At 39.5% G+C, this 25,472-nt stretch overlaps 1 protein-coding gene and 1 pseudogene across 1 annotated transcript in view; both read left to right on the plus strand.

Annotated features, from left to right (window-relative positions):
• Window positions 1-25,472, plus strand: part of GABRG3 (gamma-aminobutyric acid type A receptor subunit gamma3) — a 591,608-nt gene that overhangs the window by 350,971 nt on the left and 215,165 nt on the right. The window lies entirely within an intron of this gene.
• Window positions 2,939-7,559, plus strand: LOC106825542 (glia-derived nexin-like; annotated as a pseudogene).

Genomic DNA, 25,472 nt, shown 5'->3' on the forward strand with positions numbered 1-25,472 from the left:
TTATTGTTTCTTTTGTGGATGTTTTCCTCTTTTTCACTCAAAATATAGGTCTAGACAACACTAACTTATGTCTTTCATATTTTCATTTTATCACTCAAATTATAAACTAAAGACATCTTCAGTAGTTTGTGTATACATCAGTTCAAACACAGCTATTATTTAGGGATTTTACTCATACCATTTTAAATGCATATACCCTACTAAAAATAGTTTATGGTACAGTTTTTAGTTATATGTTTAGTGATATTCCAGAAGTAGGATAACACATATGAAAGGAGTAAAACATAGTCGCTGTGAGCAGAATGCAGGAATCTAGAGAAATTTATACTCATCGCCACCATAGTATCATCCTCCATACTCTTCTCTGGGCACTTGATGAGGAGGGATGTGTGCTAGCTCTCCCATCACACTGTGAGCCCCTCAATGGCAGGACAGCTGTGTGCCTGGTGAGAAATGACATCTGGTGGCTAATGTCTGTTGTGCTCCAACTTTATTCAGTTTCATGAGAAGTTTCTATGAAGAAGAGGGTACACTAACCCATTGTTTTGCCAAGAATTTGGTTATCTACTCAATAACGGTTACCTCACATGTACCAAAATGGCCTTCAAACCAACCCCTCCAATTTCCATGAGCTTCTACCTGCTGATATGCTCTGCTTCTGTCTGATGTTGAGATCTGATACCTCTTCCCACATCTCTTTTAATATCTAGAACCTTTGTCCTATCGTATTATGAGGGATTTTGGTTTCTATTTCTGGTTTATGGATTATTTGTAAATTGCTTTTATGAAGACAAACCAAAAAGATACTTTCGGACCCAGAGAAATAGTCATTTTTTATCATCCTTCAGTATTGTTTTCCCCGTTCTAGTCTGATATGACAGAAAGTCTTCTGTCTCTATTTGTCCTTATCTAGTGCTCACACTAACTCCCAGAAACTTTTATTTTACATAAATGATAAGATTTACTCTTAGTGCTTCTTAGTTCTGCAAACTCTAATGACCAAAGGAGTCACAGAGACTTTCATTGAATGACTCTTGCTGTCGTTTGTATTTTTTTTTCCTCATAAGTATACAACAAGAAGCATGACTGCATGCTTGATGGTAGTAAACAGCAGCCAGCATTTAATTTCAGGCTCCAGGAGACAACAGGGCATGGTGAGGACTGAGGCAAACTACACGTAGCATCTGCGAAGCAGCTGCTTCTCAATGCTGACCATATCCTGCTTTGATGGAACACAGGAAAGTTTTCGCTAGATATTTTTATTTTTCAAGAGAGGCAGGAGATTTGAATTTTTATATGAAAACTTCAAGTATTTTTATAAGTTGACAACAAATTAATATGCACTTGAATATATAAATAAAACAATTTGAAGATCAAGATTATACCGGTGAAATAAAACACTCCCATGAGCTGGTTTCAATCCATATACAGCAGCACAATCTCTGTAGTAGTCTTCCTGTTTTACTTTTCTTTCAAACCATACAAATGTTTCGAGTAGCATTGTAGTCTCTTCATTTCCAAAAGTCTTCATTTTCCACTTGACACTTCTTGGTCTTCTTTTACTCTACCTTTAGAAGTGCTGTCCAGTATAAATATAATACAAACCACAGGTGTAATTTAAATTTTCTAGGATTCACATTTTAAAAAGTTGAAGAAATGAGTGAAATTAACTTTATTACTATATTTTAACACAAGCTAAGGTATTATCATTTTAAAATGTAATCAATATGAAAAATTATTAAGGAGATGTTTTAATAAATTAGTGTGGGTTAATTTCATACTGTCTGTGACATTCAGTGTGTATTTTATGCTAACAGCATATCTCAATTTGGCATAGCCACAATTCGAGTGCTCAGTAGCTTACCCACGGCTCATAGCCAACTGTTGTTGGAAAGCAGTCTTAGTCACTTTCAGAGGTCTTCAAACCAGCTGTTCATCTCCTTTAAAACTGTGCGTTTTGTTAAATATCAGTGATGTTCTCAATTCCCCTTTCCCCAAACTTTGTTCCCTGTTTATTTCCATCAGTTTTTGATACATCGTCTATGTGCTTTACTCTCTCAATTCTAGATTTGAAATCCAAACATATTAGTTTTGAATAACGTAGAAATTCCAAAAACCCTGTGCAAATATGCATGTATGTGTGTATACACAATCTAAAATTTCACACTCAGAAAAATAAGTCTCATGATTCAAGTAGCTCTGAATCACCCAAATGCCTTTGCTAAGCCCCAGTCTATGCATTCACTGTTGGGGATACTTGCTAAAGGAGTGGAAGAAAATAGGTTCAAATGCAACCATGTATGAATGTGATGGTGTTCTCTGTGAATATCATGAAAATTGACATATTATACTTTCAATGACCATTAGATACTAATCTCAGGGATCAGACACAGTGGTCACCAAAAATTCAGCACTAAAATATAGTCGGAAAAGTCTTAAAACTAAGAAATACTAGTCATTCATTTCTTATTTTCGCTCTCTTTGGGGAGATTCTGAGACTACTCCACATACCTACTCCCTGTGTGTGCTGCTCATGATCATAGAGCCAGCTGCAGGCTGCCCTCAAGGAGGTCATCTGAGAATGAGCCCTGCCTGCCTCCAGGAATGTGAATAGATGTCAGCATCACCTGTTGCTTTTGATACTGGTACCATAGAATATTATTCACTTAACACAATTCTTGTGGACATGCAGTTAACCAGGAACATGGTGGAAAGAGCTTTGCTTGTTGCTCATTACCCTTCAGTGATGCCCCTAAGCATCCTTTCTATCTTCCTTTTAAAACATTCCTGCCGTGCTAAGATGCCAGAAAATCAAAGGGCAATGGAAACCACTTAAGCTGATCAAATTCTCCAGCTGTAGCAGTTCTGTGACTCTGAGGTTAGAGTCATTGCTACTGAATTTGATTTGGATACCAATTCAGTGTGTTCACATCCCTTCATGGCCGCAGGGTTTCTGACAAATCCGGACTTGGAAGAAGTTTCTCAAGGCATTCCAGGAGGCTCATGCTCCAAGATAGGTGCTCAGTGCCCAGAGGAAGGGCACCACCTGTGCCTCATGGTAAGTTGAGTTTTGCCCCCTCAAGGTAGGAGGCAGGCTGAACAGGATTGGAAGGCTGCATTTAGCGTCATCACTGTCAGGCTCCAGCAACATCTGATCGTGCAGAGATACAAACAAACCAGAAAGATTTTTTTTTTAGGAGCCACTAATACCTCCTTTCTTTCTGTGTGTGCATGCAGAGTACAGCCATATGTATTTCAGTCTAAATCCTTGTTGACCTAGAGAGGCAACTGAGTACTCTTGGTTCATCCAGATGCTTCATAACTGGTGCATGTCTTAAAATAAGCTGAGTCAAAATTGCCTATTCCCGGCCTGCTGCCCAAGTGCATTAATGAAGCGGGCCTTTTGCCAGGTGGAGCATCCTGCCAGGCAGATCCTCTCTCCCATGCCTTTTGCTTTGGCAGGAAAGGAATCATACAGCTCCTTGAAAGTCCTTTTCTCTCTGTTGGAGGAGTTAATCACCAAATAGCAGATGCTGTGAAATGCCAGCAGAGGCCCTGTGTCCTCTGAACCCAATGCTCAGGTGTAAGACTTACAAAAGGAAGCCTGTCATCCAAGGGGAGTGCAATGGTAATTTTTATGTGTCAACGTGACTGGGCTAAGGATGCCCCTGATAGCCAGTAAAACATTATTTCTGAGTGTGTCTGTGAGAGTGTCTCCAAAAGAGATTAGCATTTGAATCAGTAGACTGAGTAAAGAAGATCACCCTCATCAATGCAGACAGGCATCATGGAAACCATTCAGGGCCCACCCAAACAAGAAAAAGGTGAAGGAAAGAAGAATTTTCTCTCTTTGCGTCAGCTGGGGCATCTGTGTTCTCCTGCCCTCAGATGTTGGTGCTCCTGGGTCTCAGGCCTTTGGACTTGGACCAGGACTTTCAATATGGCCCTCCCAATTCTTGGGCCTTTGAACTTGGACTGAATTACACCTCTAGCTTTCCTGGGTCTCCAGCTTGCAGATATCAGATCCTGGGACTTCTCAGCCTCCATAATTGCATGAAGCAACTCCTGTAATAAATCTCTTGTATCTCCATCTCTCTATCTTTCTCTCTATCTCTGTCTCTATTCCTATCATCTCTCTCTCTATATATATATCTCTTCTATTGGCTCTGCTTCTCTGGAGAACCCTGACTAATATAGGCAGGGAATTTCCCACCCTCCCAACCTACCAGAGATGTGGACAACAAGGTCCTAGGTGCTCCAGCATCTGCTTGAATCCACCTGCTTTGAATGCAGCTGGAGGGAGCTTCTGGCATGTCTGGGAGACACAGTAGAATCTAGCAGCTCAGACCTTTGAGTGAAAATCGAGTTGGTTGCATGGGAATCATGTTTCCCATGAGGGACCACACCAGGCAGACCGGTGCAGCGGATGAGGTGGACTTTGCACTCCTCTCTTTGCCTGTTCCACACTCTTCAAGGTGCTCACACCTCATCTGCTGGCTAAGTTGTCTTCCTACATATTCCTAGATTTCTGGCCTCTTCAGCTCTGCCCTGTCCCTGACTTCCCATTACTGTAGACATGCACATTGGGGAGTGAGTTTGGGGATAAGTATACACCCATGAAACCATCATCACCATCAAGGCCATAAACACATCCATCACCTCCCAAAGTTCCCTCTTGCTTCCTTTGTTATTATTATTATTTTTCTGTTGTAGTAACAACACAGTGTACAATCTAACCTTCTTAGCAAATTTTGAATATACAGTACGGTATTGTTAGCTACAGTCACTATGCTGTATAGTGGATCTCCAGAACTTATTTATCTTGTATAACTGAAACTTTGTACCCTTTGACCATCACCTCCCTATCCTCCCTACCTCCAGACCCTGGCAGCCACAGTTGTACTCTCTGCTTTGTGTTTGACTATTTCAGATTCCACATGTAAGTGAGATAATGCAGTATTTGTCTCCCTGCGATAGGCTTATTTCACTTAGCATGATGTCTTCAGGGTTCATCTGTGTTGTTTCAAATGGCAGGATTTCCCCTTTTTTAAGACTGCATAATATTCCATTGTATGTATATATATATATACCACATCTTTTTTATACATTCATCCATTAATGGGCATTTAGATTATTTTCATGTCTTGGCTATTATGAATAATGCTGCAATGGATGTGGGGGTGCAAATATCTTTTTGAGATGTTATTTTGTTTCCTTTGGATACATACCTAGAAGTGAAAGGGCAGGATCATATAGCAGTTTTATTTTTAATTTTTTAAAGAACCTCCATACTGTTTTCCATAGCAGCTGTACCAATTCGCAATCCCAGCAGTAGTGCTTCCCTTTTCTGCATATCCTCGCCAACACTTGTTATCATCTCTTGCCTTTTTGATGATAGCCATTCAAAAAGGTATGAGGTGATATCTCATTGTGGTTTTGATTTGCATTTCCCTGATAATCAGTGATGTTGAATACCTGTTGGCCATCTGTATGTCTTTTTTGGAAAATTGTCTATTCAGATCCTTTGACCATTTATTAATCATTTATTAATTATTAATAATTAATTATTTGGTTTTTTTCTATTGAGTTGTATGAGTTCTTTATGTATTTTGGATATTAATCTCTTATCAGATATATAGTTTGCAAATATTTTCTCCCATTCTGTAGATTATCTTTTAATTTTGTTGATTTCTTTCTTTGCTGTGCAGAAACCTTTTGTTTGATGTAGTCTCACTTTAGCTAGGTGACCCTGGGTGCTCTGTCATGGTGGATCTCTGCAGGTATCATGCCCCTTTCTCAAACATCCAACAGCAAATGGGGGAGGTAGGTCAGTGCAGTGGCAGGAATATCAGGAGGTGCTGGAGAAGGCAATTTTTTTGGCATCTCTCATCTCTTATCACATAATAGCAAGACCCCTACTCTTGCCATTGAGAGGCTATGCAGCAAGTGGACTTGTGGATGTGCTTGTGTTGAAGGCTGGGTCACAAGGATAAGGGTGTGATTTGCAACTCTTGCACTGGAGGGAATGAAAACAAGCCTGAAAACTAAAAATAAGCAAGAAGAAGTGTCAGAGGGTCTGGAGTGAAACAGGAGTGGGATCTCATCCTGCTACCAAAACTTTATCACTGTGTAGGTGTTTGCATATTGTTGAATCTCTCTGAGCCTTAGTTTTCTCATCCATGAAATGAGGATAATAATACCCACCTCATCTGTCACTATGAAGATTAAATTAAATGAAAGAATGTGCATTTAATGATCAAAAAGGAGTCATTTGATTGTCACTACTGTGAATAACCCTGCTGCTGCAGAGAGTGTTGGGAGGGGTAGTCTGCATGGGGGATACTGAGGCCATGAAGAAAGGCTTCCTGACTGGAGTCCCAGCTGCCTCTTTATTCACTATAGTACATCAGGAAACTTTCTTCGCCTCTTGAAATTCCTCCAAATCTTCCTCCCCCTATTCTACAAGGTTGAATTGGCAGCAAGTTACAAAATGATGGAAGGGACTAGAAACACACCCTTTATAAATTTTTAGTTGATTTAGCTAAGGATGCAGATGTCAATGAGAATGGGGTGGCAGGAGCAGGTGTGGGGACTATTTCCACAGTTTCTCTTTTGCTCTTGGATCCCCCAAGGAATGGTAAACACACTTTGCACAGGGAAGATCTTCTAGGGAAGAGAAAACAGCCAAACCCTCACTAGCCCTTGGCCTTTCATACTGGGCTTAACCTCACCCACTTAGAGGAACCAACAATGTACATCCTTCTGGATAAGGATTGCTTGCACACACAGGGCTCTTTGACTATGTTAAAAATGAAACAGGGATTTGATTAACAATCTCCTTTCCCTGGATCTTATCAATGGTGTGTTCACTGGACTGGTCCTTCTCAGTGCAGTGCATTTTAAAGGTTTAGAGAAATCAAAGTTTCAACCTGAGAACACAAAGAAATATACGTTTTTGACAGCTGATAGAAAATCCTATCAGTGCTGCTGCTAGTTCAGCTCTGCATGTTCTGGTGGGGGGCAGCAAGCACCCCTGATGATTTATGGTACAACTTCATTGAATGCCCTACCGTGGGGAAAATATCAGTATGCTGATTCTGCTACCCACCTCCACTCCACTGTCAGCCATCACCCGCCACATCAGCATGCAAACCATAGACCACTGATGTGAGCACCATGGCACCAAGAGCACACAGCTGATCCTGCCCAAGTTCACAGCCATAGAACAAACTGATTTGAAGGAGCCGCTGAAAGTTCTTGGTGTTACTGAGATACTTAATCTATCAAAGGCAAATTTTGCAAAGATAACAAGGTCAGAAAACCTTCATGTTTCTCATGTCTTGCAGAAAGCAAAGGTTGAAGTCAATGTAGACAGAACCAAAGCTTCAGCAGCAACAACTAGGAATCTAATCACAAGAGCATCACCTTGGTTTATAGAAGACAGAACTTTTTTATCTTTCATCCTACATAATCCCACAAGTGCTGTCTTACTCAGGGGCAGACAAACTCTGAAGAATCTACAAAAGAAACCATGCAAAGCAAAGACAGATTGGCCATGAAGGAAAGACTCCTTCCCTACCTTTTCATAGTTCTGTTACATATTTTTATGCAGTATTTTCTTTTTGAAAACTAGTTCTTAGAAACAGAGACTCAGTGATAGAAGCATATCTGCTCTGGGATTTGTTTGGAGAGAAAGAAGGGCAGGATGGCTGGAACACCATACTAAGAAATGAAGAGGAAGACTTCAAAATGCCTAAATGATTCTTTAAACTACCAAATGTTACCTAGGCTAACAATCCACTTGAGTATTTACTGTCCAGTGTAGGCTTTTTGTTTTGTTTTGTTTTGTTTTTCTGAGTGGTTTTCCAGAAGAAATTGAATCAGTGTGATGTGTGTGTGTGGGGGGGGGGCATTTAATGATCACTTTCATTTTTTATGGAAAAAAGTGTTATTTGCCTTTTTGATTATTTTCTCCCATCCAAAGTCTTGATAGTAAACACTATATTGGGGAGTAGAAATAGTGAAATCTCTAGCCTTTTTGTGTGTTTTTGTTGTTGTTTTATATAACGCATACATTCACTAAAATAAAGTTTAAAAACTTTTTGAAACTTTAAAAATAAAGTGTGAACTATGCTGAGTGGCCGGGAGGCCCTCAGACAGCCCCCTCCCTGCTCAGACCTACTCACAGGCTGGAGGTGTATTTGTGTGGTGGCAGAGAGCTGGGGTTTAATGTTAAGCACAGGGCTCAGTGCCAGAATCTGGAAATCCTCAGCTTCCTTCTAACGGTTACATAGAGGTATTTAGTACGTGGCACCTTCCTGAGCACTTGCAATCATCAACCCATTTGATTTTTTTTTTTTTTTAAAGATTTTTATTTTTTTCCTTTTTCTCCCCAAGGCCCCCCAGTACATAGTTGTATATTCTTCGTTGTGGGTCCCCCCAGTTGTGGCATGTGGGACGCTGCCTCAGCGTGGCTTGATGAGCAGTGCCATGTCCGCACCCAGGATTCGAACCAACGAAACACTGGGCCGCCTGCAGCAGAGCGCGCGAACTTAACCACTCAGCCACGGCCAGCCCCAACCCATTTGATTTTTATGATGACCTTGGAAGGCCCGGTTTTTCTCAACGTCTTTCACAGCTGGGGACCCCAGAGTGTAGTGGTGAGGTCATCTGCCCACATCACTCCAGGAAGCAAGGACAACTGGTTTGCACCAAGAAGGATGGCTTTTGGGTCTGTGCTTTTGATTATTGTTATCACTATCATTTTTACTGTTGTTGGAGGAGGACAGTTGGAGTGAAAAGAGATTCTCAGCCCATAATATATTAGATGTACTTTGCTGCAGCCTAGCTCTCCGCCCAAGTAAACCACTGAAGGTGGAAAAGAAAAACCCACATGGTGCTCTTTATCTTTGACACCTGAGCCAGCTGTAACTGCCTGGAACTGGAGAAATTATTAGGGAAATATCAGTGCTGTTACAGTGATGTCAAAGGTGTCTGAGAATGTTGGCTCATTTTCAGAATTTTAAAAGGCAATGCTCCATTCTTCTAGGATAATTAATTTGGAAGAGGAATAAGTGCCAGTTAGTAAATCTCAGTGTCAGCACATCTGAGTCCTGCCTCTGCAAAGTTACAGCAGTCCCAAGGGCCCACTGGTTCTCCCTCTGGACTGAGACCACACCCAGCACCAGCGGGGGCCAGAGACCACTGAGGGTCCCTTGTCTGTGTGTGTGTTCCTGTCAATGTGCAGAGAAACACATTCTGACCCTTATTCCCACCTACCATCCCCCTTTTACAGATGAGAAAACTGAGTCTTAGAGGAAGAATGCAAACACCAGTGCAAGGTCACACAACTAGTGCATGGTAGAGTGACAATGTGAACTCAGCTCTTGCTTCTCCAAGTCCAACGTTTTCTCTACCACACCAGCCTTTATCTTGGCAGTTATTAACTAAAGAGAGCCAATGTCAAGCCAAATTACCCCTTATAGGGCATTCTAGAAATGTTTTCTCCATCACTTCCATCTATGCTCTGACCACTGCCTCCTAGATGAACAATTAAATTAAAGCATGGACCTACATACAGAACAGGACAGAGCTACTGCTTCTCTTCCCCCAAACCTTCCAGATGGAAAAGAAACTTGGAAATGCCAATTCTCAAGAGATTACTAAAGAAAGGATGCATCTTTAAGGGGAGAACCTGCCTCAATCTTCATCAAAGCATTGTGGACATCATTTGTAAACAGCTTATTAAACGACACTAGGAAATCTTGGAGTTTCTCTTCCCTGTGCTTTGCGTTTGTTCCATTGAATGAACCAAGGAGAAGGGGAAAGCTTGCCTCCTGGATCCTGATTCAGAGGGTTCTGACTGAACTAGAGAGGCCCTGGTCACAGAGAAATGTTTCTGACTCACATGCCTCTGGCCTGTTGTCTGGGTTCTTAGGAAGCTTCACATTGTTCCTCACTCTACTCAGAGGTTAAAGCACATCTCAGCAAGAGTATGGGGATGGTTCCAGGACTGTGTGAGCAATGCTAAGGTGGGTACACTTAGCAAGCAACAGCAAAATATAGTAAATTGTCTGTGAACACAGAAATTCTACCGAAAGTATTTTAAAGACCCTGCCTGTCTACTATAAAAGTTATCTATTTCCCACTTTAAGCTCCACTGCCCCTCTCAGCTGCCCAACGACAGTATTGCTTGGTGTCCCTGGCTTACCTGATATCTATTCAGGGATGGATACGAGAAAGGAAGGAGAAATGTGGACTGAGAGCTTAGCCTTTCCGTTATTTAGAAGCTGCGCTTGTCTGCTGATGGACCTGTTTAATCTGCTGATGGACCTGTTTAATTAGTGTAAGAAGGTCATGGGGTGCAAAAGACCCTGTGTTCTTCAGTGATGAACCAAAAGAACAGCTGGTATATGTGCCTTGTTCTTACCTTAGCAGCGTGAAATGATGAAAATAAGACATCTATAAACCAAATAATTTCCTTGCTGGGCCAATGAAGCCATAATATAATTGGGAAGAAAGTCTATCAATGCATTTTGATTATAAATTGCTCTTTCTGTACACTTAATATTTTCAAAAAAGTTTGGGCCTGTTGATTTTTGGAGGTTAGGGAACATATCTTCTATGGGTTCCTTATGCCAGTTCACAGTAGGTGCTTAGTAGATATTTATTATTTATAGATGGCTGCCTAGGCGGACCATTTGTATGAACAGCTCAAGATAATGCAGCTTATGTACTGCCTCCTTTTGGGGAATGCCATTTGACTAAGTGGGTGCTTAGCTCATTAATGAGAATATATGCTGTTCTTATTCAAGAACATTGTCCGCCAACAAATTCTAAAATTGCATCTCAAAGAAAAACGTGGGAATCTCTGTACTTTCTGCTCATTTTTGCTATGAATCTAAAACTGCTCCAAAAAAATGAAATCTATTAAAAAGCAACCTAGGGCTGAAGGAGAATATCCAAGGAAGAAACAAACTGGAAGCAGAATGTCTTCCCAAGAATTGCATTGAGACCTTGTTGGAGCAGATGTGGTGGCACCTCACCAGAGGGTGGAGAAAACTCTCTGGGTTGAACTGGGCCAGTGCTGGTTTACAGTTGGCAGGCAAGCAGGAAATACCTAGCCAGAGTCCAGATGAGTAAAAATCTTGGCTAGGATTTTCAAGCAGGAAGCAACCCTCTGGGTGTAGGTGACCAAGCCCAGTGGGAAAGACCAAAGAGGGAGGTGCTGCTAAGTGGCTGGGTGGTATGAGGGCTGAGGTGTGTGGTATCTGTGTCAGGCGTTTCTTGACACACCTATGGGGTGCAGCTAGACTAAGGCACATGGATGGTGCATAGAGGGAGTCAAGGTATCAGGAGTCTCTCACTGAACAGGTAGCACAAGACCTGGGGTGCACAGTGTTCCTATTGGGAGCACTGTGGTGAGGTAAGCAGGCCAGAACTGAGGCTACGAACTTACCAAGGGACTGCATGCACCAGGTGTGCAGCTGTACGGCAAGAGGAAGAAAACCCAAGGTAAGCACACTCAAACTAGGAAGAGAAGTCTCATCCTTTTTCAGTTTCCTTCCTATGCCCTCTACTGACACCACTTACCATGAGGCCAGCTATAAAGGAGAAATATTGACAAGGGTCTACCTTTATTATCACAGAATAGGTAATAAAGGGTGAATTTGGAGGTGTGAGGCATTACATTTCTAAGTGAGAATAACTGTCAAATGCATATTGTTTTAAGTATATCTTGAATTTGTGTATTACCCCTTCCTCTATCATTGTTATTCTTTAAACTTTCACTACCACCCAGATTTAAAGTCTGTTCTGCACTGATTCAACTGAAGGACCTACCTAACCAAGAATTCTGAATCACTCTTCTTCTTTAAAAGTCTTTAAACATCACTCATTGTTCATAAATAAACTTAAAATTTATTTATGCAGCAAAAACAAACAAACAAAAAAAACGAAAGGAAGGAAGAAAGAAAAGAAGAAAAGATGAGAAAGAAAGAAGGCAGGAAAACAGGAAAGAGAGAGAAATGAAAGTAGAATTTCATTCTTGATTGATTTTCATTATCTGGAATATAGCCAAAACAATCCAGTTATTCTTTATGGTAGCATGAACAGCAGATTTGGATAATGTTTAAGTACCAGGTGGACTACATTCTATACTTTTAGACACCTTTCCTATCTTTGGGTGACCAAAAGCTGGAGAAAATCAGGTAACTCTATATACTTTTTCATCCATTTTGTTGGAGCCATGCCCACCATGCAGAAGTTGTGGATTTGAGGACAATGCACATCCTTTGAGCTTGAATAAAGTGAAAAACAGTTGTGGATAAAGGGGAATATCTTGTCTCAGGATTCTATTATTGTGTTTGACACATAGCTTATATTGAGTGTTATTTCATGAGAACTTAGGGATCTTAGGTCATCGTCTTTGGAATAATGTGATCTGCTCTGAGGGGACTGGGAGTGCAGAGCATCATGTCTGTTCTCAACTTACTAGGCTTGTTCTGATCTAACGCACATTTTTGTATTTGCATGCATGAAACATGGGGCAGACTCTCTGGTGTGGATGATGGATTTCCTTAATAACCTTAATGCCTTAGCAATGTTAGGTGATAATTTATTTTTATTCTTACAGATCAGATGCAGACTATGAATGTCAATGCAAATATATTTTGCTACTTAGTGTGTATCTTAGTGTGTATCTCCACAGAGCTTATTCCATTACTAGTCTTTCTAAAGAATTTTAATTAAAGTCTCATAGTGAAAAGTTAATATTGGACAGAATTGAGTATCTGAAACATTCTCAATTTAGCTGAATTAAATACTGTTAACCTTTGAAAGGCAATGTAATTTTTATGATAAAATTTTATTTCAAATTCTGTAAACATTTATTAAGACATGTCAAGCCATAAATTGGTGCTATCTTTGATCATAGGTTTATGAACTAACTAGAAAATTACCAATTGATAAAACATTGTTTTTGATTTAGATTTGAGTCTTATCTCTAGCACTTAAATTTCTGTGTTCACTGAGAAAGAGGTGTTGAAGTCTCTAACTAAACAGAGCATTTATGTATTTCTCCTTTCAGTTTTTTCGGTTCTGCCTCATGTATTTTGATGTTGGTCTTGTTAGCACATACACATAGAGGATTGCTTTGTCTCCTTGGAAAGTTAACACTTCTATCATTACGTAACATAGTTTTTACTCGTGATTAACTTCCTTGTTCTGGTGTCAGCCTTGTTTGAAATTTGATTAATGTTAGTATATCTTTCTCCATCCTTTTATTATTAACCTGACTGAGTCTTTATGTTTAAAGTGGGTTTCTTATGGACAACATATGAGACTTTTTAAAATCTGCTCTGACAATCTCTGTTTTTTACTCCAGGTATTTAGAGCATTTACATTTAAAATGAACATTGATATAACTGGGTTAATATCTACCATGTTTATAATTGTTTTCTATTCCTCACATTTGTTCTTTGGTTCTCCTCCCCTTTCTTCTACCTTCTCTGGTTTTAACTGAGCATTCCATGTGAGTTTATGTGAATCCATTTAACTCTGTTAGCATATCAATTATACTTCCTTTAAAAAATTTTTGTTAATTGCCTTTAAGTTTACAGTTTACATTTTTAATAAATCTAAGTCTAATTTCAAAAAATATGATGTTGCTTTGTGTGTAGTTCAGATTCCTTCATAGAGAATTCCTGTTTTCTTTTTTCTATTCCTATGACATTGCTGTCCTTCATTTCACTTATCCATATGCTGTGATTACAGTGTTAGTATTATTACTTTAAGTAATTATATTTTACATCAATTAAAAATAAGTAAAATATTTTATTTCCTCTTTATTTTTTCCTCTAATTCTTTCTTTATGTAGATCCGAGTTTCTGACTTAGATAATTTTTCTTCTGCCTGATTATTATATTTTAACATTTCTTGCAAGGCAAGTCTGCTGTTGACAAATTCTCTTAGTTTTTGTTTGTAGTTTAGTTTGTTTGTATGTATGAATCTATTTTCCTTAATTTTTGAAGGATAATTTATCCGGATGTTGGATTCCAGGTTGGTGTTTTATTCTTTCTTTTAACATTTTAAATCCTAACTCCAGTCTCTTGCTTGCATGATTTCTTTCTCTTTTTTTAAGACTTTATTATAAGGTTCACAGCAAAACTGAGAGGAAGGTACAGATATTTCTCATATACTTCCTGCTCCCACACATACAGAGCCTCCCCCATTATCAACATTTCCCACCAGAGTGGTACATTTGTTACAATTGATGAACCTACATTGACACATCAGAATCAAACTGTCATAGTTTACATCAGAGTTCACTCTTGGTGTTGTATATTCTATGGGTTTAGAAAAATGTATAATGATATATATTCACAATTATGTCATACAGAATGCCTTCACTGCCCTGAAACTCTGCGCTCAGCCTATTCATCCCTACACCCTGCCCTCAACTCATGGCAACCACTGATCTTCTCACTGTTTCCATAGTTTTGCCTTTCCTAGAATGTCATACAGTTGGCATAATACAGTCTATAGCCTCTTCAGATTGGCTTTTTTCATTTAGTAATATGGATTTAAGGTTCATCCGTTTTTTTTTTTCATGGCTTGATAGCTCATTTCTTTTTAGTGCTGGATAACATTCCACAGTCTGGCTGCACCACAGTTTATTTATGCGTTCATCTACTGAAGGACACCTTGGTTGCTTGCAAGTTTGGCAGTTAGGAATAAAGCTGCTGTAGGAATCTGTGTGCAGGTTTTTGTGTGGACCTAAGTTTTCAGTACTTTGGGTAAAAACCAAAGATTGTGCTTGCTGAACTGTATAGTTAGATTATGTTTAGTTTTGTAAGAAGCTGACAAACTGTTTTCCAAGGTGTATGTACCGACATGGTTTCTGATAAGTGCACTGGAATTCTTATCCCTGTTTCTCTAATGTTAGGATTTTCAAGCCCCCTCCCAGCCTGTCACCAAACTCTTGGCTTTTTCCAAAATTTACTGTTTGTCTTTGGTTTTCTGCAGTTTGAATATGGTATGTCTAGGTGATGGGGTTTTTTGTTGTTTTTTTTAATCCTCCTTGGTGTTCCCTGAGTTTCTTGGATCTGTGGTTTGGTGTCTGTCAATATTGGAAAGTTCTTAGTCATTATTCTATTACTTCATATATTTCATCTCCTCCTTTCTCTCTTTTGCATCCTTTTGGTATTTCAATTACATATATGTTAAACCTTTTGTAATTGCCCCACAGTTCTTTGATGCTATGGTCTTTTATTATTATTCTCCTTTCCTTCCTTCCTCCCTCCCTTCATTCCTTCCTTCCTTCATTTATTCCTTTTCTTTTGCCCTGAGCTAATATCTGTGGCAAATCTTTTCTTTTTTTTCTTCTTCTTCTCCCCAAAGACCCCCAGTACCTAGTTGTACATTCTAGCTGTAGGTCCTTCTAATTCTGCTGTGTGGGATGACACCTCAGCATGGCTTGATGAGCAGTGCTAGGTCCATGCCCAGGATCCAAACCAGAGAAACCCTGGGCCACTGAAGTCGAGTGCACAAACTTAACCACACAGCCACAGGGCCAACCCCCTTTTCTTTCTTTTCAGTTGTGGTAGAAGTTTCTATTGACCTAGCTTCAAGCTCATTGATTATTTCCTCATCTATGTCAAGCCTATTGATGAGCCCAGAAATTCTTCGTTTCTGTTACAGTGGTTTTGGTTTATAACATTTTCTTTTAATTCTTTCTCAGTGTTTTCAGCTTTCTGCTTATATAAGCCAACTGTTCTTACATGTTGTCTATTTTTTCGATAGAACCCTTAATGTATTAAACATAGATATTTTAAATTTCTTGTCTGACAACTCCAAAATGCATGGCATCTGTGCATGTGGTTCTGTTGATGGCTTTGTGTCTCAGATTCTTTTGTTTGTTGTCTTTATACATGCCTTATAATTTTTTTTGAAAGCCAGGCAAGTTGTATTGGTTAATAGGTTCTGTTAAACAGGCCTTTGTGTGACCATTTATCTTTATCTGGCAAGGAGTTGGGCTGGTAGGTACTGGAAGCTAAAAATCCCCCAGTGTCCTTGTGTTTATCTCCCTCTTAATTTGGGCTTCCTGGGTATGCCTCCTCAGAGAGAGTCTGCACCTTGCAGCTCTCTCAGCTCTAATACACTCTTCTTATACTAGAGCCCTGTTGGTTTGTGGAGAGAGGTTGGGGAGGAGAGCTTTCTATAATCTTATTTACATCTCAGTCTTTAAGTAGGCCTGAGTTTCTGGCTGTGACCTTCATGAATGCTTCTTTGGTGGCATAGGTTTTTCCTCCTACACCTACTCCCTTCCCTGGCTACAATGTTCCCAGTCTATTTCCTAGTCCCTGTTAACTGTGCCTTATCCTCTTAGGTGAGTCAGGAAGGCTAGAGGGTCCTGGAGTGAGAGGAATGCCCTTCTTCGAACTGGGATAGGCTCTGGTAAAATCTTTTCCTCTCTAGAGTATGTCTTTGTTATGGCAAATGCTCTGGGTGTATTTCATAATGACTAATCTTCCTCTGCCAGAGAGAAAAAGGGGATCCTTCTTGGATCTTCACTTTGAGAACCTTATAGGGTTGAAGGAGGTAAGGCACAGGAAAGCACTGGAGGACCCCCTGAGGTTGTTGCACCCAGAAGATTCTTGGTCTCATACTAGTTCACAATCAGCCTCCAGCAATAACCAAAATTATTATTTAAGTATTCCTACCAGTTTACAGCTTCAATGACTTTTCCTCCAGATAAACAGACCTCCACCATAACTCTCTATATTCATTGGTCTCTCTAGATTCCTGGTGGTGGTTGCCCTGTGATCTCAGTTCTCTGATGAGTCCAAGAAAAGTCATTGAGTTTCAGTTAGTCCATCTTTCTCTCATTGTAAAGATGAGTATAATGACTTCCAAGCTCTTTTCACATTGGAGCTGAATCCAGAAGTCCCTCCATGTGCTATTTTGGTTACTGTTAATGCTTAAGAGCCAAGAATTTTAAAGACTGCTACATTAAAACTTGAAATGAAAGATTGCAGAGTTAAATAAATGTCATACCCTCCCTTCATTGTTGGAATTTATAAGAATCTCAGTGCTGGTGCAATGAAGCATTCAAGATGCTTGGTCCTTGCCTTCAAAGACCAACAGGATGTCGAGAGTGTCATGTATCTAACTAAGAGGTAAAAATAGTAGCTAGCACTTAAGAGCACTTATCATGCAGTATAGTTGGAGGTAGGGCAGATGAGATCAACATAAGAGAGAGGTTACCAATTGATTACCAAATGAACTGTAGAAACTCCGTTGCTCCTTATGTTCAGGGAGCCTGGAGGGACCTAGGTCAGCTCAGCTTGTCAGTACCACCACAGCCAGAACTGGAGGACAGATGCTGCCAATGGGCCCAACAAAAGGAGGAAGACTGGTGAGGAAGGCTCCAGAAGCCTTTTTAGGATGGAGAAAGGAGCCCTAGATCATGCCAACACCTGGGATTGGCCTGTGACCAGTGCTAAGAGGGAAGATCTAGGCTGTGTGGCTTTGGGAGGTCACAGAGTTTCCATAAGAGATCTCATGTTCATTCCTTTGCAGCTGAAACACAAGGTCTAGACAAGCCGGGTATCCTTATCCTCCTTGTGAGTGAGTTTGTTTTGTTTTGTTTTTTTGTCATCTTAGATACTTTAAGACTGCATGACACATAGGGATTCTGTCAAACCATTCAGCCATTTAATATCCAACTCACTGTCACTCTTTACCTAATAAATCAAGACCAACACTGAGAGGTAGAGGACCAAGGGAGAGTGCATTCAGCCCTCTTACACCAAAGGCGGAGGTGGGGGGAGCTTTGCCAATTTCTCTTTTTCATTTAACTAAAAACTAGGAAAAATAACACAGAAAATCCCACAAGACGTAAACTCAAGGCGAACCAAACAGGTTGATAGTTTTCAAATTAGGGCTAAAAATATTGGGGCATTAAATTCTAAGAATGAGAGTACCAGTAACAAGGAATGCAATTTGGATTAGAGACTACACCATGTATTGTATTTCTCACTGGCCCATGCAGCAAGTGCTCACACCATCCCACTCTGCCAGGGGATGGGGGCATGCAGGCTACAAGTGTGACTTGCTCAAGGCCACAGGCCATAGGCCACAGGTCAAAATCAGGTCAGCCCTTAATCATTATAGTTGAGCTTGAGAATCAAGGCCAAGCCACATTCTCAGTGTCTTCCACCTGCCCCATGCATGACATGGAAATGGGGTGACATGGTGGAAGTCGTAGGGTCCAGTAGATGACCTGGGGATAACGACACCTAACTCACAGGATTGTGGGGATAAAATATAGTAAACCACCTATGCAACATGCCCAAGAAAGGCCCCAACACATACTCACTTGGTAAGTAATCAACATCTGTATCTTCTTATTTAATTTTACTATTATTTTCAAAGAGGCTTTGCAAGGTGGTGGACAGTCTGATGGTTGGATGTCCATCAGGTATTTCAAATGTAACATCTACGAACCACCATAAAAGTGTGGTTTCCATTTTGGCAGACCTTGGAGTCGTCCTTGACTTCTCTCTCTCCCTCACACCCAGTTACCACAGCTCTGAGGGTCTATAATCCACTCTCAGCATCTGTGAAGCTTCCACCTGGCCCAGAGGCATTCTCTGTGGAGATGCTGGCAGATGCCTTTTGTCACCACCTGGGCACTTACCCTCTGTCCTGTCAGAGCAGCCAGACTGGTCAGCTGTGTCATTACAATCACTCTCCAACTCACTCAGAATAAAGGCCAGGTCCTCGCCATGTTCCAAAGGCTTCTCCAACTCCCACCCAGACACTCTGCTGGCTCCTCCAGGGGCTCAGCCACATTGGACACCTGTGTCCTCCACATACCAGGCACACCTGCTTCAGAACCCTGCATTGTCTCTTCTCTCAGATGAGAATCCTCTTCCCAGAGACATGTGCGTAGTTTTTTTTCTTACTTTCTCCAGGTCTTGGTGTAAAGCTCACCATATTGAAGAAACCCTCCCAGATTCTCCTCTGTATAGCAGTACCCAGCACCACCCTCAGATTCTGTTTCATTTTCTCTGAGACACACGCATGTTCTTGTTTCTGTGTCGCCTGCCTCTCCCACCCCAGTGAGCATCTGAAGTGCAGGAGTTTGCTCTGCTTTCTCATGCACCTCTAGCCCTTAAGGCAGCACTTAGCATTGTAAGGACTCAAGTGTTTTTGGAGGAAGGAAGAAAGAAAAGGTTGATCAGGTAGCTGGCTAACTCGGCAGTCAGATTGCTTTGGCTCAAATCCAAGCTTGCACTGATAAACTGGATGACCTTGGCAATTACTGTATCTTTCTAAGCCTTAGTTTCACAGTCTGAAAAATTATGGTAATAATAGGAGGATGAAGTCAGATAACTGTGTAGAATGGTGAGCTTAGCTCTTGGTGACAAGAAAGCCAACAGCAGGTGCAAGTTATCATTTGTGAATTTATTCAGCATGAGAATAATGCAAGTCCCTGCCCATCTCTTTCTCTCCTCATAAGAGCTGGATGGAATTCAGTGGAGAGCCATTATTGCCATAACCTTGAATCTTTTCTAATTAACAAAAGCATATCCTTGTCCAGTATTTTGACTACCATTAATGAATATATCTTGGGCCACACCTCACACTGCAATGAAATCACAACACTACCCACACCAATAAGGACTGTTTATGGTTCCACCCACCCCACGTAGATGGGTACCTTATGGCTCAGCACTCATCAGGTGCCAGAGGAAGGGCAGGAATGCTTCACTGTGTGGGGAAGTACCAGAAGAAGACTCTAAGAAATGCTAATTCACTTTTTTATATTTTGTGGGTTGCAGTAGCAGTATGCTGCAACCAAGGAAACTACTGAGAAATGACATTGTTAACGTTCACTGCAGGGTTCTGTTACATGGGTGAATGTCTCACATGCATTAAAGCATGATTCAGTTCCCACAATCTCAAACTCTATCACAGTTTTACCTAAGACTCTCATTAACTCTGTGAAAACTCGCAGAAGTCAGTGGCTATGCCTGCTATATTCAACACGGCATGTCTGTACAAGAACAGGCTGCACACTTTGAACATGATGCTAAGGCTTGGAAGTCATCAACATGGAAGGAATTTCCTAATATCATGTTGAGTGATAAATGCGTTTAGACCACAGAAGGAGTCCTATAACCCCATGGATTTATTTAATGTATACAGATAAGTGTGAAACTAAGTATAGTGTAATGTTAATTGTAGAATCTTGGTAGATATATGGATATTCATTTTAAAATCCTTTCAGTTTTTTCTATGTTTGAAATGTTCATAATAAGAATAAATTATCCTCCAGAGTAGGACATTTATCCAGCTTTTTAGACTTCTAAGAATTGCACAGAGATGTACTCCAACGTAAAAATTTCCCTTGCAGTCAGGAGAGTCTTCACTGTGTTTAACCTCCATCCTCTCATCCCATCTTCCCTAATACTGAGCAGAGACTCGCCCTTCATGAGCATTCTTCCCATTCTGCCTATGAAATCATTCCTAATGAGTAACTTGAATCTCTTAAGATCCGCCGAATCTCAGTGGAACCTATGTCAGCAGCCATGAAATTTAAATGCATAAACTGACATAGCATAAGATATAAAACTACCAGTCCATGGGCACACTAATACAGCAAAGGTGCTCTCAGTTTTATGAAAAACTCTAAAAAATTATTGAAGAACCCAAAATACTTTTATTGATATGGATTATCTCTATTAATGTTTACTGTATTAGAAATGAAAACTGAGGCATTTTAGCATATGCATTTATGAATTCATTTAAAAATAACAAAAAAGCCCACAAAAGTAACATATTTCTATAAAACTATGTTTTTCAAACCACAGAATTTAGGGAGGACAGTGACATTGTTATACATTTTTGCAAATCTCTATAATGTCTGGCTTAATGAAAGCTAGATGATTTTTATATCTGCTTCTGCCTTCAGTCTTTCATGATGTGTAATTTTGATTGAAGAAAATCCAGTCTGAGAGAGATTTATAGTTCTTTTTTTTGTATCTGATTATTTCTTTTTTAAATTAGTTAATTTATTTTCAGATGTACATCATAATATATTTTGAATTCTGTGTAGATTACATCATGTTCAACACCCGAAAAGTAATTATAGTCCATCCCCTCACGTGTGAGCCTAATCACCCCTTTTGCCCTCCCCGCCCTCCCCTATGGTAACCACCAATCCAATCTCCAATGCTATGTGTTTGTTTGTCGCTGTTTTTATCTTCTACTTATGAGTGAGATCGTATGGTATTTGACTTTCTTCCTCTGACTTATTTCACTCAGCATAATACCCTCAAGGTCCATCCATGTTGTCATAAATGGCCAGATTTCATCATTTCTTATGGCTGAGTAGCAGTCCATCATGTATAAGTACCACATCTTCTTTATCCATTCTTCCCTTGATGGGCACCTAGGTTGCTTCCAAGTCTTGGCTATTGTGTATAACGCTGCAATGAACATAGGGGTGCAAGTATCTTTATGCCTTTGTGTTTTCAAATTCTTTGGATAAATACCCACCAGTGGGATAGCTGGATCATATGGTAAATCTATCCTTAATTTTCTGAGGATATCCATACTGCTGTCCATAGTGGTTGCACCAGTTTGTACTCGCACCAGCAGTGAACAAGGGTTCCCTTCTCTCCACATCCTCTCCAACACTTATTGTTTCCTGTCTTGTTAATTATAGCCATTCTGACCAGAGTGAGGTGATACGTCATTGTAGTTTTGATTTGCAATTCCCTGATAGCTAACGATGTTGAGCATCTTTTCATACGCCTGTTGGCCATCTGTATATCTTCTTTGGAGAAATCTCTGTTCAGATCTTTTGCCCATTTTTTAAATGGATTGTTGGTTTTTTTGTTGTTGAGCTATATTAGTTCTTTGCATATTTTGGATATTAACCCCTTATCTGATATATGGTTTGCAAATATCTTCTCCCAACTGTTAGGTTGTCTTTTTGTTTTGTTGATGGTTTCCTTTGCTGTGCAGAAGCTTTTTAGAATGATGTAGTCCCATGTGTTCATTTTTTCTTTTGTTTCCCTTGCCCAGTCAGACATGGGACTTGAAAATATGCTTCTCAGACCGATGTCAAAGAGCATACTGCCTATGTGTTCTTCTAGAAGCTTCATGGTTTTGGGTCTTACAGTCAAGTCTTTAATCCATTTTGAGTTGATTTTTGTGCATGTGTAAGGGAATGGTCTACTTTCATTATTTTGCATGTGGCTGTCCAGTTTTCCAAACACCATTTATTAAAGAGACTCTCCTTTCACCATCGTATGCTCTTGGCTCCCTTGTCAAATATTAGCCGTCCATAAATGTATGGGTTTACTTCTTGGCTCTTAATTCTGTTCCATTGACCTGTGTGTCTGTATTTGTGCCAGTACCATGCTGTTTTGGTTACTATGGCTTTGTAGTATATTTTGAAATCGGGGAGTGTGATACCTCCAGCTTTGTCCTTATTTCTCAGAAATCCTTTGGCTATTCGGGGTCTTTTCTTGTTCCATATAAATTTTAGGATTGTTTGTTCTATTCCTGTGAAAACTGTTGTTGGAACTTTGATAGGGATTGCATTGAATCTATAGATTGCTTTAGGAAGTATGGACATTTTAACGGTGTTAATTCTTCCAACCCAAGGGCATGGAATATCTTTCCATTTCTTTGTGTCTTCTTCGATTTCTTTCAACAATGTTTTATAGTTTTCAGTGTACAGATTTTTCACCTCTTTGGTTAAGTTTATTCCTAGGCATTTTATTCTTTCTGTTGCAATTGTAAATGGGATTGTATTCTTAATTTCTCTTTCTGCTACTTCGTTGTTAGTGTATAGAAACGCAACCGATTTTTGTACGTTGATTTTGTATCCCGCGACTTGACTGTATTCCTTTATTGTTTCTAAAGCTTTTTTAGTGGAATTTTTAGGGTTTTCTAGATATAAAATCATGTCATCTGCAAAGAGTGACAGTTTCACTTCTTCTTTTCCAATGTGGATCCCTTTTATTTCTTTGTCTTGCCTGATTACTCTGGCTAGGACTTCCAATACTGTTTTAAATAAGAGTGGTGACAGTGGGCATCCTTGTCTTGTTCCTGTTCCTAGAGGGATAGCTTTCAGTTTTTCTCCATTGAGAATGATATTTGCTGTGGGTTTGTTGTATATGGCCTTTATTATGTTGAGGTATTTTCCTTCTATACCCATTTTATTTAGAGGTTTTATCATAAATGGATGCTGTATCTTGTCAAATGGTTTCTCTGCATCTATTGAGATGATCATGTGATTTTTATTCTTCATTTTGTTAATGTGGTGTATCACGTTTATAGATTTGTGGATGTTGAACCATCCCTGTGTCCCTGGAATGAAACCCACTTGATCATGATGTATGATCTTTTTAATGTATTGTGGTATTCGATTTGCTAGTATTTTGTTGAGGATTTTTGCATCGATGTTCATGAGTGATGTTGGCCTATAATTTTCTTTTTTTGTGTTGTCCTTGTCTGCTTTTGGTAGCAGGATAATGTTGGCTTTGTAGAATGAGTTAGGAAGCCTCCCCGCCTCTTCAATTTTTTGGAAGAGTTTGAGATGGATAGGTATTAAGTCTTTGAATTTTTGGTAGAATTCACCAGGGAAGCCCTCTGGTCCTGGACTTGTATTTCTTGGGAGGTTTTTGATTGCTGTTTTGATCTGCTTACTGGTGATCGGTCTATTCAAATTTTCTACTTCTTCTTGGTGCAGTTTTGGAAGGTTGTATGTTTCTAAGAATTTATCCATTTCTGCTAGATTATCCAATTTGTTGGCATATAGCTCGGCATAGTATTCTCTTATTATCTTTTGTATTTCTGAGGCGTCCATTGTAATCTCTCCTCGTTCAGTTCTGATTTTATTTATTTGAGTCTTCTCTCTTTTATTCCTGGTGAGTCCAGCTAAGAGTTTGTCAATTTTGTTTATCTTTTCAAAGAACCAGCTCTTGGTTTCATTAATTTTTTCTATTTTTTTTTTAGTCTTTATATCATTTATCTCTACTCTGATTTTTATTATTTCCTTCCTTCTGCTGATTTTGGGCTTTGTTTGTTGTTCTTTTTCCAGTACCTTTAGATGAGCTTTTAGATTGTCTATTTTGGATTTTTCTTCTTTGTTGAGGTAGGCCAGAATTGCTATAAACTTCCCTCTTACAACTGCTTTTGCTGTATCCCACAGATTTTGGCATGTCATGTTTTCATTTTCATTTGTCTCCAGGAATTTTTTGATTTCTTCATTGACCCAATCGTTGTTCAGTAGCGTTTTGTTTAATCTCCACATTTTTGTGGCTTTTCTGGTTTTCTTCCTGTAGTTCATTTCCAGTTTCATACCTTTGTGGTCAGAAAAGATGCATGGTATTATTTCGATCTTCTTAAATTTATTGAGACTTGTCTTGTGACCTAATATGTGATCAATCCTGGGGAATGTTCCATGGGCATTTGAAAAGAATGTGTATTCTGTGGTTTGGGATGGAATGTTCTGTATATATCTACTAAGTCCATCTGGTCTAATGTGTCCTTTAAGCCCAGTGTTTCCTTATTCAACTTCTGTTTGGATGATCTATCCATTGGCGTAAGTGGAGTGTTAAAGTCCCCTACTACTATTGTGTTACTGTCTATTTCTCCTTTTATGTCTGTTAAGACTTGCTTTGTATATTTAGGCGCTCCTGTGTGGGGTGCATAAATATTTAAAGTGTTATATTTTCCTGTTGGAGTGTTCCCTTTATCATTATGTAGTGCCCGTCTTTGTTTCTTATTACAGTTTTTGTTTTAAAGTCTATTTTGTCTGATATAAGTATTGCTACCCCCACTTTCTTTTCTTTGCCATTTGCATGGAATATCTTTTTCCATCCTTTCATTTTCAGTTTGTGAGTGTCTTTAGAACTGAAGTGTGTCTCTTGTATGCAGCATATACATGGATCTTGTTTTTTTTTATCCAGTTGGCCACCCTGTGACATTTGATTGGAGCATTTAGTCCATTGACATTTAAAGTAGCTATTGATAAATATGCATTTATTGCCATTTTGTCCCTTTTTTTTTTTCTGGGTGTTTTAGTATTTCTTTTTTGTTCCTTTCTTTTTCTCTTGCTCTCTTCCCTTGTAGTTTGATGACTATCTTTAGTAATATGTTTGATTTCTTCTCTCTTACTATTTTTCTTGCTTGTTATAGGTTTCTTATTTGTGATTACCATGGGGATCCTATTTAATATACTATGCATGTAACAGTCTATATTGAGTTGATAGACTCTTTAGCTTGACCTCTTTCTAAAATCTCTACTTTGTCACTCCCCTCCTCCCACATTATATGTTTTTCAAATCATATATAGTCTCTTCCTTAGTGTGTGTCTATCCATTACCCTCTTATAATTGAAATAGGATATTTTAGTACATTTGTCTTTTAAGCTACATATTATCTTC

This window comes from Equus asinus, chromosome 2, assembly GCF_041296235.1.
Source record: "Equus asinus isolate D_3611 breed Donkey chromosome 2, EquAss-T2T_v2, whole genome shotgun sequence".
NCBI classification, from domain to species: domain Eukaryota; kingdom Metazoa; phylum Chordata; class Mammalia; order Perissodactyla; family Equidae; genus Equus; species Equus asinus.